Raw genomic sequence first — 13467 nt, forward strand, 5'->3', positions numbered from 1 at the left:
TTATGCTGCTTTGCGACACGGAGGATATCTATTTCTATGTTTCTCATCTTGCCAGTTGTTCTTGATTGTAATTCAGGAATATTTGCTTCGTCTTCTTTGGTGAAGGAGTTTCGGAAAACCGTGTTTAATAACTCTGCTTTTGTGGCACTGTCATCAGTGACTTAACCGTTATTATCGCGCAGTGGAGGTATTGATTGCTTCTTGCCACTGGTGTACTTTATGTATGACCAGAATCTCTTTGGATTTTCTGCCAGGTTCCGAGACAGAGTTTCGTTGTGGAAATTATTATAAGCATCTTGCATTGAAGTACGCGCTATCTTTCGAACTTCTGCAAAACTTTGGTTAACTGACGGCTGCGGTGACAGGAAGGGCATCCGGCGAACAAGTTAAAATGAAATAAATATGCCAAATCATGAAAGCAGCGGAGCCTGCACGACGGAATAAACGTTACGAAACAGAGCGATGTCAGCTGTTTGCCTGACGCATCCGTGCCTCAGAGGGGAGGAAGGTCCTTTCGTTATTGAGATTTCCTCCGTTGCCCCACTGGCAGCCTCACTTCACAGCTCCCCAGAGGATACATCTTTGCCGACGTTTTCCTCCAGCCTGTCAAAGCCCAGAAATTTCCCACAAACGAGGAAACGGCTGAATCGGGTGCGGACACAGTTGTTGCGTAGACATTAGCTCACGCATATGGCGAAAGCTTCCTGGATCTACAGGCGTCAAACCACCGACTTCCTGCATTGGATGTCAGAGTGCACAGACAATACGAGTATGTGCCCCTTCAATAGCATATGACTTCCATTCCAACCAAGTTCCATCTTAGTTAATTTAGGCTTAAATATTATTTCTTTTGTCCGTGATGAGCGCGATGTGTCCAGAGAAATGCAGTTTATGTTGTCGCGTGTGAGGCACATGTAGGACAAAATAATAATTTGAAGCCAGCAGCTATTTTATTTCATTTAACGTAGTCATTTTCTTAATGGGAGTGTGTATAATTTCGCTTGAGTTGAGCACTTTGTTTTGCCACTTACAATTCTTAGATTCCCGGACAGCGGTCTTGAACGTAACACGTTCAGGACCTCCCACAAAAACCAAGCGCTTTTAGCTAAACTGACATTGGAATGTGAAACCTACTTTTATCACTACAAGTATAATCTCCACTCACGTAATTTCATTTAACTACGTCCTATGACACATTTGTGCATTCACTAAGAATATTCTTAATCGGAAAAGGATTAGAACGATCAACGGCATCAGTTCGCAAAAACAGCATGCAGGCCATTCTTCACGGGTCTCAGAATTCTAGCTCTACCATCGAACTACATATACTCCTTCGTGGTATTTTTTTCTTAATAAGACGGACCCATTTACTGCGAACTGCACTACTCATTCAGTGAGCGTCCAACAAAGAAACATTTGCAATTTGATTTCACTTTAGTAACGACTGTATCAAAAGTCGAGTGCCATTCCACAAGTCTCATTCTCCCTATCCTTCCAGCAGAACCGAACAACTTCAGTGATAAACTCCGGACTTTCAACACTCGTTTCATCCTGTGAGAAGTTGTTACTCGCAGAATTTAAGACCCTTATCTTGAATTGTTTTATTTTTACCTGCTAGCGCCAGCTCATTATTTACGTGTTTTTTTAGTGTCATTCAGTTAAATGCAATGAGGTGAAAAAAGTCATTGGATAACTGTGTGTACATATACAGATAGCGGTACTATCGCGTACACGATGTACACTATGTGATCAAAGTATCCGGACACCTGGCTGAAAATGACTTACAAGTTCGTGGCGCCCTCCATCTGTAATGCTGGACGTCGATATGGTGTTGGCCCACCCTTAGTCCTGAATACAGCTTCCACTCTCGCAGGAATACGTTCAATCTGGTGCTGGATGGTTTCTTGGGGAATGGCAGCCCATTCTTCCGGGAAAACTGCACTGAGGAGAGGTATGGATGTCGGTCGGTGAGGCCTGGCACGAAGTCGGCGTTCCAAAAGCATCCCAAAGGTGTTCTATAGGATTCAGGACTGGACTCTAGGCAGGCCAGTCAATTACATGGGTTTATTGTCGTGTAACCACTCCGCCACAGGCCGTGCATTATGAACAGGTGCTCGATCGTGTTGAAGGATGCAGTCGCCATCCCCGAATTGCTGTTCAACAATGGGAAGCAAGAAGATGCTTAAAACATCAGTGTAATCCAGTGCTTTGATAGTGCCACGCAAAACAACAAGGGGTCCAAGTCCCTTCCATGAAAAACACGACCACACCATAACACCAACGCCTACGAATTTTACTGTTGGCAATACACACGCTGGCAGATGACGTCCACCGAGCATTCGCCATCCCCACACCCTGCCATCGGATCGCCACATTGTGTACCGTGATTCGTCACTCCACAAAACGTTTTCCCATTGTTCAATCGTTCAATGTGTATGCTCCTTACGCCAAACTAGGCGTCGTTTAGCATTTACAAGCGTGATGTGTGGGCTATGAGCAGCCGCTCGACCATGAAATCCAAGATTTCTCACATCCTGCTTCACTGTCATAGTACTTGCAGTGGATCCTGATGCAGTTTGGAATACCTGTGTGATGGTCTGGATAGATGTCTGCCTATTACACATTACGACCCTCTTCACCTATCGGCGGTCTCTGTCAGTCAACAGACGAGGTCGGCCTGTACGCTTTTGTGCTGTATGTGTCCCTTCACGTTTCCACTTCACTATCACATCGGAAACAGTGGACCTAGGGATGTTTAGGAGTGTGGAAATCTCGCGTATAGACGTATGACACAAGTAGCACCCAATCACATGACCACGTTCGAAGTCCAAGAGTTCCGCGGAGTGCTCCATTCCGCCCTCTCACGATGTCTAATGACTACTGAGGTCGCTGATACGGAGTACCTGTCAATGGGTGGCAGCACAATGAACCTAATATGATAAACGTATGTCTTGGGGGTGTCCGGATACATTTAATCACATAGTGTAGTTGTCAGTGCTAAGAGACAAGCAACGCTGCGTGAAACAATCGCAGAAGTCGATGTGGGACGCACAAGGAATCTATCTGTTAGGACGGTGTGGCGAAATCTGACGTTAGTGGGCTATGTCAGCAGACGACCGACGCGAGTGCCTTTGCTAATTGCACGGCATAGCATGCAGCGCCTCTGCTGGGCTCGTGTCCGTATCGATTGTGCCCTAGACGACTGGAAAACCGTGCGTTGGTCACATGAGTCCTGATTTCAGACGGTAAGGGCTGATGGTAGGGTTCCAGTGTGGCGCTGACCCCATGAAGCCACGGACCTAAGATGTCAACAAGGCACTGCGCAAGCTGGCGTTGGCTCCATAATGGTTTGGTGTGTGTTTACATGGGATGAACTGGGTCCTCTGGTCCAGCTGAACAGATCATTGATTGGAAATGGTTATGTTCACCTCCTTGGAGACCACTTGCAGCCATTTACGGACTTCATGTTCCCAGGAGAATGCGGCGTGTCACCGGATCACAATTGTTCGCGATTGGTTTGGAGAACAGAGGACAGTTCGAGCAAATGATGCTGCTACCGAGATCGCCTGACAAGAATCCCATCGAACATTTATGGGACGTAATCGAGAGTCATTTCGTGCAGAAAATCCTGCACTAGCAACACTTTCGCAGTTATGGACGACTATAGATCAAGTATGGCTCTATTTCTGCAGGGGTGTTCCAACGACTTGTTGAGTCCATGCCACGTCGAACTGCTGCACTACGCCGGCCGGGGTGACCGAGCGGTTCTAGGCGCTACAGTCGGGACCAGCGCGACCGTTGCGGTGGCAGGTTCAAATCCTGCCTCGGGCATGGATGTGTGTGATGTCCTTAGGTTAGTTAGTTTTAAGTAGTTCTAAGTTCTAGGGGACTGATGACCTTAGAAGTTAAGTCCCAGAGTGCTCAGAGCCATTTTGCTGCACTACGCCGAGCAAAAGGAGGTCAGACACGAAACTAGGAAGTATACCGTGACTTTTGTCACCTTAGTGTATACAGGATGTACCAGAAGTCCACTGACACGCTTTCAGAGGTTGTTTAGGGATACCTTCTGAGTATTATGGTATCAAGAACACACGGTGCCCAGCGGCTCGTTGCAGAGTTGTTGCATTTCGTTTGGTTTCTTGCCCCAGTTAGCTCTGTATCTGTATAGAGTGAGTATAGCGCACAACAGAACAAATGTCGACAGTATGTGCTGTATGTCTTGTTTCCATTCTGTCACGGTACCTACTGTTGACAACAGTAATGCCCTCATTAACTCGTCGCCCTCAAGTTTGCATTCAGTACACATCGTTTCTGTCTAGGGTTTGTTGTCTGTCACAGTTAGTTGTGCATTAACAGTAATACACAGAAGTAAAGTGGGTAGGTTCACTGATCAACGGTATGCATCTCGTACATGGATCCATAAAGGCAATGGAAGAGCGGAACAACGAGCTGTTCCCACACCGGCGGCAACCATATAAAACTATTTTTGCGCCTGAGTGTTGGTGCATTACTCTGTCGTGTATTTTTTGTGACGTACGCTTTGGATATTAATTATTTCTAGCTTATTCGCCGTTGTGAAGGTGTTCTTACAAGAACAAGAGTGACTACGGTAACAAACCGAATAAATCATAATTACATTATTACTCTGTTAGGAGCCATCGGAGATCCTGGGTCCCTTATTCCAAAATACTTGGAAGATATCCCTGAAAATCTTTTGAACGTTTGTCGGTGGAATTCTCGTTCACCCTGAAAAAGTAGTGGCTCGTTTCATAAGAAGAGAGCTTCGGCACAGATGGTCCTGCGGAAACTGACAAAGACGACGTCGATTTTGATCAGATGACGTCATACGCCATTTGGGGGACAGTAGGTGTACTGATAATCATTTCAGCGTCTCCGCCAACAGATAGCATATTGGCATAGCTATCAGAGCGCGTCTACCCTTTAATAAGAGATGCTCACAGCCAGGAGACTCAAGGTGGTGCAAACGTGTGAAACAAGCAGGCAACTGTATCACGGAGATGCACTCGTGCTTCCTACGGCAGAAGTTTGAAAGGGGTAAAATTGTGGCCGTCCGAATGGCGGGATGGTCCTTTCAGAGAATTGCCACACAAGTTGGACGTGTTGCGTCAGCTGTACGACGATGCTGCTATCAGTCATCAAGTGAACATTCTCACACACTTAAACGAGGTTCTGGACATCCGAGGAGCGAAGAGACCTGCCAGGATCGTCGTAAGGGCAGCAGTGGCAGTTCGTTCCGCTACCACAGTGCAGGTAAGAGGGCTTGTGAGTCCAGTCGTGCCAATACGAACTGTTGCGAACCAGTTATTAGCCCTGGGGCTAAGGGCACCCTCACCCCTAGCTCGTCTTCCATTCACGCCACAGCATAACGTACAGAGCTCATCTGGTGCCGTGAGAGGATCACGTGGAAGGTGCTATGGCGGGCCGTGGTCTTCAGCGATGAAAGCAGATTCTGCCTGCACGCAAGTATGTACGACGAAGGCCACTTGAGCTCTGTCTCGCAGAGCGAATTCGTCCAAGACATACTGACCCCACCTCAGGTCTTATGGCCATGGATGCGGTAAGCTACAACCCTCGTTCACCTTTGGTGTTCCTAGAAGGAACGCTAACCAGCGCTCGGTACGTGGAGAATGTTATTAGATCTGTTCTTTTGCTGTTCTTGCGACAAGAAGATGATGTGATGTTCCAACAGGACAGTGTTCGTCCACACTACGCTCGTGAAACCCAACGTGGTCTGCAAGACGTGCAGCGGCTTACCTGGCCAGCATTCTCTCCGGACTTGTCTCCAATCAAACAGGTGTGGGATTTGATAGGACGAGAAGAAACTCGTTCCTCGTCAGGCAACAACTCGTACAGAGCTATGTGAACAGATCGAGCAGGAGTGGCATAGCGTATCCCACGACAGTATTCGCCATCTGTACGATCGACTGGCTGCCACAGTTAAGACCTGCGTTCCTGCCCGTGGAGGCTACACCACGTACTAATATGGGTGTTTCAGCATGGGTCAAGACCGAGTGCCTCAGAACCGCTTGTGCTATTGATGTGTAAATGTAATCATTCCATGTATTCCACATGCACTGTTGGAACAATAAATCATGAGTGAATAAGAAACCCCTGCAAGAGTATATTAATTTTTTTCCAGCAGTGTACACATTCTCTTCTCACAGAGTGGCCGCGCGGGACTAGCCGAGCGGTCTCAGGCGCTGCAGTCATGGACTGTGCGGCTGGTCCCGGCGGAGGTTCGAGTCCTCCCTCGGGCATGGGTGTGTGTGTTTGTCCTTAGGATAATTTAGGTTAAACAGTGTGTAAGCTTAGGGACTGATGACCTTAGCAGTTAAGTCCCATAAGGTTTCACACACATTTGAACATTTTTACTCACAGGGTGAACAGGAGAGGACGATCCATATTCTGGACAGCGTGACCTAAAAATCCCTAATTTATATTTTCTACCGCTTTCCCAAAATCCATTCAAGCTACTGCCTTGTGGTTCCTTCAGTTTATACCTCTCCCGGCCCTACACCAACTGAACCGTCGCTCTGTCGCTAACGAAGTTAAACACGATTAAAGCTAATCAGAAACGAATAACTGCTTTGGAAAACAATTTGAATTCGTTAAACATTTGTAGAAACTCGATTCGGTCTTGTGTTCTTATTTAAAGCAATTAAAGGTCACTAAATCACGGCGCCAAACTGTGGTTTTACACTCAATGTTTGTTCCTCACCACTAGATAGAATGTCTATGGCTCCCCGTAGTTTTCTCTTAACTGTGAACACCTCTCTTTAGTTGATGTATTATCCGATTATCTTTAAAATGTGTAGTTGAAACTGTAAGTAGGCTGTTTAGGTTTTTATGTTGGTAACGCCACGTAGCGCTCTGTATGAAAATCACTGACTGCGCTGTGTGCAGTCTGTGGCTGGTTTGCATTGTTGGAATTTGCTATTGTAGTTTTGGGCAGTTGGATGTGAACAGCGCGTAGCGTTGCGCAGTTGGAGGTGAGCCGCCAGCAGTGGTGGATGTGGGGAGAGAGATGGCGGAGTTTTGAGAGCGGATGATCTGGAATTGTGTCCATCAGAGACAGAATCTTTTATTTAGCTGTCAGTATTGGCGCTCGCTGTGTTGCAGTAGTTCGAGTAACGAAGATTTTTGTGAGGTAAGTGATTCATGAAAGTTATAGGTTATTGTTAGTCAGGGCCATTCTTTTGTAGGTATTTTTGAAAGTCAGATTGCGTTGCGCTAAAAATATTGTGTGTCAGTTTAGTGATCATCAGAATAAGTAAAGAGAGAAATGTCTGAGTACGTTCAGTTGTGCTCAGCTGTTTGAAAATCAAATAATATAAGAGGTTTATCAGCACAGTAATTCATAAATTTTTCTAAGGGGAGGTTTCAAAACTTACTTCCGATCGTGGTCAAATCTGTAATTGATAATTCCGATGTCAGTGAAGTGTTCCAGCGCTTAACTAACGTTTTATTACGTCCATGAAAACAACTATCACAGTCCTGAACAGTTACAGAAAAGACAACATTTTTAGTATACACAGACATCTGACAGAGGACACGGTGAACGTAAAAATTTCACGTCACTCACTAAGAATAATTAAATTTTTACTTTTCCCGAACATATTGACGTCTAATGTCATCACAGCGTCGATAAATGAAGACAGGGCATAATTTAACGTCACATCAGTATCGTGGTCATTTCAGACGCAACACTATTTGTGTTTCGCGTGGAATGCGAGCGGAATTGACAGCGGCCTTGTTAAAGGAAGCTACCCAGCGGTCACCTAAACCCGACAGATCAGCAGGCTAGCTGGCCAGAGTGGCCGAGCGGTTCTATGCGCTTCAGTCAGGAGCCGCGCGACCGCTACGGTCGCAGGTTCGAATCCTGCCTCGGGCGTGGATGTGTGTGATGACCTTAGGTTAGTTAGGTTTAAGTAGTTCTAAGTTCTAGGGGACTGATGACCTCAGATGTTAAGTCCCATAGTGCTCAGAGCCATTTCAGCAGGCTAATTACTTTTTACTGACATCCTACCTTTTACGTACACTCTCGTTTGAGTCTGTTATTGTTCTCAAATGTGAAGAGCGCTGGTGCTGTCCAGTGTCACAAACCACGCCACCACGTCTGGCACCAACGTCGAAGCAGTAATAAGTGGAGTAATCTGACGCAGGCCACTGGCCTCGATATTGTGTATATCCGTAACAAATTGCTTTAATTATGCCTCGTATTACCTCGAAAAACCAAGAAAAGTAATGCCAATATGACATGTGTAGAAGCACAGCTGCGGACCACCAGTTGCGAGGCTAACATTTAACTTCTATCTTCTTGCTCCATTTCAATGACTAGAAATATCGATGTGTACACCTTTCAGTCGAGGTCCATAACTAACTATTATTATCACTAATTCCTTTTTTCTGACGTCCTACCTTCTATGCACACTTTCGTTTGTTCTCAAAAGTGAAGAGGTCTAGCAGTTGCGACGCAGTCTTGCCGCAAAATAATTAGCAAACGTGTAACTTTGCCGCCCACACGCAACGGGTAGACGTATATGGAGAGGAAGGTCGTGAATAGCTTCCAGTTCATTACTGCTATCCCAAAAGACACTACAGGAGCAATAAAGGAGTTTTTGGAAATGAAAATGGAACAGTTACCGCCGTTCTCAAGTAAAGTATTTATTTTGTGACGAATTCTTCCTAAACCTTCGACTGAAATTTCACGTTGTTCATCTGGCGATGCCACAAAACAGCCGAATTTATGTGCTCTGCTGTCCCATCAATTGCATTATGATAATGACTTGATATCTACGCGTGTACAACGCAAGCCACAGTATGGTGGGAGGCGGAGGGTACATTGCTGTATTGTATTGTATGGAACTGGGGACCTAGAAACGACGGAGAAGCTTCGTCCCCACCGTAGCCCTCAGTGGTACACAACCCCACAACAGGCTACAGCATTCCACTCACCCTATCGCTGCCCCACACCGAACCCAGGTTTATTGTGCAGTTCGATTCGCAGTGGATCCCCCGCGAACGCCTCACACCAGACGAATGTAACCCTAATGTTTGCGTGTTAGAGTAATTATGATGTACGCGTACGTGAAGAAAGTGTTTGCGGAGCAGTCGCTGACATAGTGTAACTGAGGCGGAATAAGGGGAGCCAGCACGCATTCGCCGAGGCTGATGGAAAACCGCCTTAAAAACCATCCACAGACTGGCCAGCATACTAGACACTGACACTAATCCGGCAGGCGGATTCGTGCCGTGGTCCGCCACGCCTTCCCGCCCGGAAAGCAGTGCGTTAGAGCGCACGGCTAACCAGTCGGGCGGAGGGTACGTGATCATCAATTCCCTCTTCCTTTCTACTCACGTACCGTAAGTGTGGAAGAAAGGCTGTCGGTAGTCCTTCAATGCGCCCAAATTCCTTTTCTTTTAGCGTTGTGGTTCTTATGGGATCTACGTGTTGGAAGAAGCAATATGTTTCTAGAATCGTTGCGGATCATGATCCACGAAATTTTAAGGGGAAGGCTCGTGATGCACAACGATTTTCGTGTAGTGACTTCCACAATAGTTTGTTCAACCTTTCTCCGTCACTCTCATTCACTAAGGAAACCCGTTGTTAATCGTCCAGCTCTTCTTTGTTCTTTTCTATTTCCGTCAATTTACTTTCGCAACGGTTTCAGACTATCGAACGATACTCAAGAATTGGTCGAAGGAAAATTCACCAGTAACATTATTTGTACGTGAATTAAACTTCCTTAGGACTCTTCCTGTAAATCTAGATAAGACATTTAGTTTCCGTACTACTAGATTTATGTACACTTTTCTTCTTTGACCATCCAGACTCATACACTACGATACCTAGCGACTTTCTGATTCAGATGCCTAATCCCCATTCGCGTGGTCTAACAATAATGAGTTCTCTTGTCTACTTATGTGTATTACGTTACTTTTATTATGTTGATGGTAGCTGTCAGTCCTTGCAGCTTCATGATCAAATCTCTCTGCATGTCGTACCTACTTCCTAACGATGCCGCCTCCTTTTATATACTTCCGATACCTATGAACATTCGTTGATTTGTTGCTATTTTGTCGAAAAGTGACATTTTGAGATCGTGAATGTATACGAAACATAGGTTGATTCTTGAAAAGAAGAAAACAGTAACAAGCCACTGTTAATAATGCTTCTTACTTACACAAATAGCGCCTTTACCGGTTTGGAACCGACATCTTCATCTCTAAACGGCTGTTCACGCGTACATATACATTTTTTATGTTTACGTCAGTTTCCTGCTCTTTTTTCACCCATGTGGTGAAAGTTCCTTGGGTGGTGGTGCAGCACATCAAAAAACGTCAGAAACGGTCTATTTAACTGTAATTGTGCCTAATAACGTTTGGACACAAAGTAAACAAATCGTCAAGGTAAAACTGTTTTAGTTTTAGGTTACTTAAGTCGAAAATGCCGTGTTATTAAGTTGCAATGGTGACAGCTTGCGTTCACGAAATATTGAAGAACCACATAGTAACTTAAAATGTGTTGTGAACACAAGCACTGTAACGTAAAAACGGGGTATTTTCCATGTAAGTAACCTAAAACTGTAACAGTTCTACATTAAAGATTTGTTTGGGAAGTGTTCAATAGTTATCAGATACAGTCACAGTTAAGTAGGCCGTTTGTCACGTCGTTCTTGCTGTGGGGCACAATCACTCAACGGGACTTTCACCACAAGGGGAAATAAGGAGCCGAAAACGAATGTATACGTCAACAGATGTGTGTCTAAACGTGAACAACCGTCTGAAGATGGCCCTGTCAGTTAGAAAACGATAACGGCGCTGTTACTTTTCCTTTTATCTCCTGATTTCTTTTAGTCTTTATCCAGGCTGTAAAACATACCATTTGTTGAGTGTAAGTTTTACAACTCATAATATATTAACATACATGGTGGAACGGGTATAAGTGCGGATATTGTTATTGGTGACCGAGGACGGTGTACTGCACAACATTACATCAGTATTTACATCATTTGCAGACTAATAATTATAGCTATTACAAGTCGTATGGTTTTAGGTTGGGTACTTCCTCAAAGTATATGTGACAAGAGCAAGCCATTAATGCTTACTTTCCCCGGGGCAGCAGGTCAGGTGTTGCAGTGTGGATGTTTGGACGCAACACCGTTAATCTGAAGTGACACTTAGTGGTGCAGTTACAACGGTGCAGAAAACGTCAGGTTGTGATGTGTTCGTGGGAAGACAGATAGACGCAGAGAAAAAACAACCAGCACACCGACATATTAAGGTGTGTACATATTAAGGTATCACACAGAAAAAAATCAGCACTTACACCTGTATAATTAACGTGTATTCGTGTGTTATAGTGTTTAGAGATGAGAAGATACGTGTTAAGTTTAGGAGGTAATGAAAATAACTGTCCCTTTGGCCCTCAGATATATGCTCATCAAGAAGACACATGCTACTGCACTGCTACTCAATACCCCATTGCTGTACCACAGATCTTGTACTTTATAAGTCTACACTGCACAACACCACTACACTTGGTGTCAAAAGCGAAACTTTTTTTGTTCGTTTTTTTTCTGGACTGTTAGTCCCTGGCGTGCAACCACTGGGACTGTGCTGCCCTGCTATGTTTGTTCCTCCTACCCTAACGAGATGTAGATACTGAGGAGGGGGGGGGGGATGACTGTAGGGCTCCCAGAAAATTCTTGCTGCTTCATCCTGAACATCATACCCTCAACGGAACTCGGGCGTTTCGCTTTGGTGTGTTTTGTCATGATGTATGGATTCTTCTATTCTGTCTCAGGTCTCAACATAGCATCACTAATGGAAGCTCAAAGCACTGGAAAAGGTCGCCGGGATTATCTATATACATTGGTCTATGTATACAGCTGTGTGCGATACATCGAAAACCAATGAGTCGATATTCATGTAGAACGGCAGGCAGTACGCTAATATTTTGCCTGTCTGAAAATTCAGCTTCTGCCACAGCTCCTAGTTTCTCATTATGCTAAAGACTGTTTCATTAGCAAAGACGTTTCTGTTCTGGTTTGTAACAACTTGTCTATCGGCACATTCCCAGGCTATATAATCCGGGATCCTGACTGCTTCGCATTCACCTGATAACAAAATCAAAACAATTTGGAATATTATTACAAGGGAGACAGGACAACCAAGAGTACAGGATGACGGCATCACCATCAAAGCCAACGGAAACTTGATAAACAACAAGCCGGAAGTCGAAAACATTTTGAATAATCGTTTTTTAAATGTTGTAGAGAAAATAGGATCTAAATGTTCATTAGAAGAAGCAAGGCAGTTAATGGAAGAGGCCTTACCCACACCATTTGATATAACTGAAATTCCACACACCTCCCCATCTGAAATTAGGAAGATAACAAACTCTCTCAAGAATAAAAGCTCACATGGAATTGATGGCATTTTCAGCAGAATAATAAAAGCTTGTTCCCAAAAAATAAGTGGGATTCTTAGCCACATATGTAATAGCTCTCTGAATCAGGGTATTTTTCCAGATAGACTGAAGTATGCCATTGTTAAACCACTGCATAAAAAAGGGGATACGTCTGATGTCAACAACTACCGCCCAGTCTCTTTTCTGGCTGCCTTATCCAAAATTCTTGAAAAAGTAATGTATTGTAGAGTAGCTTCACACCCTTGTAAAAATAAAGTTTTAACAAAATGTCCGTTTGGTTTCCAGAAGGGTTTTTCGACAGAAAATGCTATATATACTTTCACTAATGAAATATTAAATGCTCTGAGTAACCGGAAGTCACCCGTTGGGATTTTCTGTGATCCATCAAAGGCTTTTAATTGTGTAAATCATGAAATACTTCTAGATAAGCTCAAGTACTGTGGTATGAATGGGACAGTGCTCAAATCGTTTAAATCGTACCTAACTGGAAGAGTGCAGAAAGTTGAAATAAACAGTTCACATAATATGCAAAAAACTGGTGATTTCTCAAAGTGGGGAACAATCAAGAATGGGGTGCCGCAAGGTTCGGTCTTGGGTTCTCTGCTGTTCTTAATATATATTAATGACTTGCCATTCTATATTCACGAGGATGCAAAGCTGGTACTTTTTGCCGATGATACAAGTATAGCTATCACACCCGACAGACAAGAATTAACTGGTGAAATTGTAAACGATGTTTTTCAGAAAATCATTAAGTGGTTCTCTGCAAATGGGCTCTCATTAAACTTTGACAAAACGCAGTATATACAGTTCCACACAATAAATGGATTGACCCCATAAATAAATATAGACGTCGATCAGAAATCGGTAGCTAAGGTAGAATATTCAAAATTTCTAGGTGTATGCATTGATGAGGGGTTGAACTGGAAAAAACACACTGAGGATCTGCTGAAACGTTTGAGTTCAGCTACTTATGGTATTACGGTCATTGCAAATTTTGGCGATATACATAT

The sequence above is a fragment of the Schistocerca serialis genome, chromosome 3, assembly GCF_023864345.2.
Source record: "Schistocerca serialis cubense isolate TAMUIC-IGC-003099 chromosome 3, iqSchSeri2.2, whole genome shotgun sequence".
NCBI lineage: Eukaryota > Metazoa > Arthropoda > Insecta > Orthoptera > Acrididae > Schistocerca > Schistocerca serialis.